Genomic DNA, 6,326 nt, shown 5'->3' on the forward strand with positions numbered 1-6,326 from the left:
TGAAATTAAGTGTATCGTAAAGTTGTATTCGGAAAGAATAAACCAGTTTTATTAAGAAAGGACTTGTATCGCTAATGTTTCGTCGGAACGAAGTTACGGAAAATCAACTAACGAACGGAGACGTAACAGTTGTATTGAGAAAGAATAAACTAGTTTTATTTAAGAAAGGACTTGTATCGCTAAAGTTTCTTCGGAAAGAATTTTTACGGAAAATTAACAAACGAACGGAGACATAACACTAACATTTACTTCATGTTAAGACATAGCTATAGGTACTTCAGATGTAATGATATACAAGATACTTAATCATGAAGTTTAGTTTAGTGGATGGGACAGCTTATAAGGATCAATATGTCCCTTGTTCTTAAATTTTATGTTATGGTAAATGGTTATGTCTGGTTAGTTTGGCCTTTATGCATAAGCAGTTTGCAATCAAAGAAACATGATTTGAATCCAATTACAAAGCAGCTTGTTTGTAAGGCAATCAACAGCTGATGTGATACTTTTTGCATCTATGAAGGTGAACAAAAATCAGCCTGATTGTTACACTAAAAAAAGTACCTACTTCCACTTGTGATTACTACATAATCATTTCACAGTCTTGTTTTAAAGATTTTCATGCTTTATTCTCAGAATAAAATACCCAAGGGTATTTCACTCCAGTTCTAAAATCCTATGGAAAACCCCCAAGACTTCTTTCATACATTTAAGTCATAATCAAAAAGAACTTGGACTTGGATAATATTAATCAAAACAAACTTAAAACTATCAGTAAAACCTTCAATTCTTATAGATGTCAGTTTGAAATGCATTTGACAAAGTTACTACACTTCTGCATGAGCCAAACCACTCATTTTACACTTTCTTTAATCTATAGTTATGAAATATATACAGTATACCACAGTCAAAATTTGTCCTGTTGACCCTAAATATATTACTCCACAGTATCCCCAAAATATATTTGGAGAATGAATGTGTTAAGCTAGGTAAATGTACAAGAAATTTAATAACAGTTTCACAGGTAATGAATTTTTTTATGAAAAAATAATAAAGACTACTTTTACTATTAATTTACCCTAAGACATCACAATAAGAATTATAATAAAACCCTACCTAAAACACAAATTTCAACTATTATTAAAATCCCATGTAAAATGTAACTCAAACATTAAATTGAGTGCTACAAGTAGTGAAAAGCAAACAATATAACCACTAGCATTGAATTAACATTCCAAAAGAATAACTGTAATAAATTTTTATTGGAAGATGTATATAATTCAATAACCAGTGATTATAAGACATAACCAATAACATAGTTTAACACATCTTAGGTTTTAAATAATAGGAGAAACAAGGCCCTAATTAAATGCTACATCAAATTCTCACTTAGATGAAGCAAAATAAATATGTATTAAGAACACTTCTACAGCTAGCCCTGATGAACTCACAATGGCAAAACACTGACTGAAATAGTTTTATTATTATTATTATCTGGAGAGTAAAGGTAACTTTTATTTCTAACTTTATTGCCAAACTATCAATTCCAACTGGATAATAAATTATAAGTAAAATGGGAGCCAAACACATTGCACGGGAAGATTACCTAGTTATATAAAACAAAAATTATAAAGACCAAATAAAAATATATAAACCTTAATAGTTTTACCAGTATTTTGATAACATACTTAATGATAACTAAGAGGTGATTAACATAAAATTATTTTCTTTGCCTCTCTATTCTTAAATTTTGGAAAAAGAAAAAAAAGATTCTACCAAAGTAGCAAATACAGAAAAAAAAATACCACAAAATTCAGCTACATTTTATTGCATGTATATTTTATAGTTTATAATAAGTGTAACAACAATACATAATGCAGGTACACAAATGCCATTGAAAAAAATTCATTACCTTCTCTACTTTCTGATTTTTCTTTAACACTGTCCTTTTCAGTTTCTCCATTTTCTCTTTCATTCGAGTTTCTTGTTGATAAACCTACTGTACAACTTTATTGACCTTCTTTCAATCTATTCTGAAGATAAAAGGAAATAGACATAGCAATTTGAACATTCTTCTCAGCACAACTAAACTGTGAATAAACTATCACTAATGGCCACGGGTACTCTAAATATTACCGAAATCTTACCTTTAATATTTAGAGTATCTTATTCATAGGCTAAACAGTTTTTTTAATGTATATGTAAAACAAGTATAGCATAACCACTTATATAAGCGACAAATTACATGTATAATAAAAACAATTAATAATTTATTATCAAATTACATTGTTAATTAGACATTATTTCACTCTTCCTTATTAAATAAATGAATATTATATATATAGTCAAGCTCATTTTCAGATCCTCCAAAAAATATATATTCAGCTTCTACAAAATGTTAGCAAATGCCTTTGACCACTAAATCACTTATGTAAACTTTATCATATCCACTAGATGAACCACTGAATCCTGTTTTTTTAATGAATCTTTATAGTATGCCAACTGCATATATGAATAAGCATGGTGTAGAATTTGTAAATAATAAAATACTTGTTTCATCTTGTACATTAATTTCAAATTTCACAGCAATCCACAGAAAATATTCAAGATGCAATAAGTATAGTGTGTTTATATATATATACATATTTTTTTTTAATTTTGGTTATGATGATTTGTCAGTTGTTTTATTGAGAAATTATTATTATTATTTAAAAACGGTTTTGTTCTTTTAATATACAGTCTTAGATTCTAAGATCCTCTTTAGTGTCAGACCCACACAACATACCGAAATTTTCCTACAGCACTCTGCCTTGACAATCACTGTCTAGATGTCTGTAAGTTATTAAGTTGTTGCTGGTTGAAGTTGATTATTGATGCTTTTTAATAGATTGTTACAAGGAGTGAGTTGTAGAACTGATGCAATCTTGACCGCAGCAAACAAATAAATTGATAAACAGTATTATGATCAAAGAGACTTTGTATTAAGAGAGCAAAGTCATCCTTAGATAATAATAATAATTTCTCATTCACCGACATTCTTCTATAAAATGTTGTTTTGATGGGTGGAAAGTGTTTAAACATTTAAACTACAACTAAACATTAACAACTTTAACAACTAGACATTTTCCTCTACTTGACAGTTTAACAAATCATTTGAAACTGTCAACAAATTTTAACTGAAAGTTTTTGCAAGATTATACTGCACACCCTTTTATTACATGTAGTCAAGCTCATTTTCATATCCTCCAAAATATATATATATATATATATTTGGCTTCTACAAAATTTTATCAAATGCCTAAAGATTAACCAAAACATCAATTAAAATCTCTTAATAATATTTTGGGATGCATTGTGACATATCTTTATAGGAAAAAAACCCAAAAAACTTCCTATCTTTTTTGATGAAATTTCCAACTATCAACTAACATCTACAATATACTAAACAATAATTGTATATTAAAATTACCCCCAAATTTTATGTTTAAAAATCATAGGATCAAACATGCAAGATATTTTTTGTAAAATTAAAGATTAAGTAAGCCTAATTTTACAAAATTCAACAGGTATACTAATTTATCTGATATTCTATTAACTCATGGCTGGCATGAGGTTTCAGCTGAAAAAAATGGAACTCGATTACAAATAGATAGTAAAAAACGACACATACAACATTTACACTAAGACCTCTCTCTTTAATATGTTTTCCCCCAACCTTTATTTTCAAACTCTTATTTAAATAATTTTTCACTATTGTTAAATAACAACATGAACCTAACACACATTTTGAAATGTTAAAATTAATATTAAAAAAAAATGAAAAAAGTGATCAAATCTACTCCTACAGTAAATAACAGCTCAGGAACACACTTTCTCCACCATATTCACACACAAATAAAAGTAACAAGTTATTATTTTGGAATGATTTATATAAAAACAACGAAAGTGTGATCACACAAGGCTGCAACTTGTAAATGACACTGTTTTTCTTTATGTTATATATTGTTACGTCTCTTGTCGTTAGTTAATTTCCCTTATAATTTCTTTCCGATGAAACTTTAGCGACACAAGTCTTTTCTTAAATAAAACTAGTTTATTCTTTCTCAATTCAACTTTGCAATACACTTAATTTCCACAACCAATTTAACTTAACTAATTTTATAAAAACACGTCATAATTAACAGGGAACGATTCACGCATTTATTTACTACCGCGCTTGACTCAATTGTCCATCTCTGTCTGTCTGCAATTCTCTCTCGATTAATTGTCTGGCGCACTTATATACAAGAATAGAGGGCGTCTTGCAAATACTGGATTATTCGTGATGTTCCCCGATCTTTCTAGAACGCATTACGTGTTACCAGCGTCACGTGACTTCTGCTGTCATAACATGTAGTTCCTTCATGATTGTATTTGAGGCTATACTGTGTTCTTTGATTGATACATAGTTAACACAACTATTGGATTACTGTATTTTATAAAGTATTGTTTTATATATGCTTTACTTGTATCTCCAGTTGTGGACTGTCCGAGGCATCTACAAAGTGATTCCTCAGTAACAGCTTGAGGACATTTGCTGGTGCAGTTGGGTAGACCTTATGTGCCTTTCTTTCCAACTCCTGTGCTAGCTCTTGCAGACTCTCCCCTTTAGCAAGGACTCTAGTCCTAAACCTAGCCCTGTAGACTTCGGACTGATTTTGAGTTCCATGCTTGAGCATAGTTTGAGCTCCTGGCAGAGATGAATGGACAGAGGAGCAGAAACCAGTATATCTGGCAACAAGCTTGAAGGGACAACCACTGGATATACTTGGACAGTTGTCAGCAGAAGACAGGCACAACTATAGAGCACTGGTAGCGGTTCTAGAACTCAGATATGGAACTCAAAATCAGTCCGAAGTCTACAGAGCTAGATTTAGGACCAGAGTCTGTGCTAAAGGGAAGAGCCTGCAAGAGTTGGCACAGGATTTGGAAAGTATGGCACATAAGGCCTACCCAACTGCACCACCCAATGTCCTCAAGCTGTTGCTGAGGGATCAGTTTGTAGATGCCTTTGACAGTCCACAACTGAAGATACAAGTAAAGCAAGCACACCCCTCTACTATGTAGGATGCAATGGCCAGAGCTCTTGAATTTGAATCCTATGTTAAGTCCAGCACAGAGGTACCAAATTTGATACAGTCAACAGGATTCAGGTCAGAAGAGGGAAGCTTTTGGAGATGTTTGAGGGACTTTGCTGACACTGTAACAAACCTAGGCACAAAAGAGCTCAATGCTGGCAACTTCAACACAGGAAAGCTGCTATGGCAGGGAAGGCTGCTACCCAGAAAGGTCGTTGGAACTGTATAGAGCAAGGACATATAAGGAACTAGTGTAAGAATAATACTACCAACAAGTCAGCTTCAGAGAAACCAATAGTGGTTGGTGTTGAGAGACGTCCACCAACCCCCATCGTGAAAGTCCCAACAGCTAAGTGTAAAATGTCAAGCACACATAATGTCTACGTGACAGGAAAGCAAGATGGCCAAAAAAGAAACTTTGTCATAGATTTTGCATCTCAAAAAACCCTTGTGAGTATCAAGCTGCTGGATCACAAAGTAGTACCAGAAGCCATACAAAACATTATGCAAGGTTATGGGGACCAGTGTGGGTACCTATTGAGCTCATGGGCTTAAAGGATAGACACAAAGTATACTTGGCTGACATTGAATACCAATGCATATTAGGGTTGGACTACTTACTACTGAGGAAGTGTGTAGTTAATTTTGTTAAAATTACGTTTGGTAACAACAAAGGTCAAATTCCAGTAAGTGTTAAAAGAGAGGTTGAGCTAACCAGACGTCATCAAGCTGAAATAAAAATGAGTGAAGGAGTTGATGATGGTGAAGTGGAACCAAATATAGATATTAAAGCAGAGCAGGAGAAATACCATAATTTGAAGCCAATAATTGATTTTCTAAAAGCAAGTATTTTGCACCCTGCTTGGGAGAAGGTGTCTAGCTTAAGCCATGTGACAAAGAACTATTGGGCACAATGGGACCAGTTGAAGCTTGAAAATGGTATTCTTGTCCAGAGATGAGAAACTGCAGATGTGAATATGATGACCTGGCAAACAGTTATACCAAGAAAGTTATGGGAAGTTGTGCTGTGTCAATCCCATGATAGTTTAACAGGAGGACATCTCAGAGTTAAGAAGACATGGAGTCACCTATGACAGAGATTTTAATGGATAAGCATGAGGCAAGATGTTGAAGAATGGTTCAATACATGTTGTGCTAAAAGTGGACACAAGCATAAGGGACATGCTCCATTGAAGTTATATCAAGTTGGTG

Source organism: Limulus polyphemus, unplaced genomic scaffold, assembly GCF_000517525.1.
Source record: "Limulus polyphemus unplaced genomic scaffold, Limulus_polyphemus-2.1.2 Scaffold3509, whole genome shotgun sequence".
Lineage (NCBI taxonomy): Eukaryota > Metazoa > Arthropoda > Merostomata > Xiphosura > Limulidae > Limulus > Limulus polyphemus.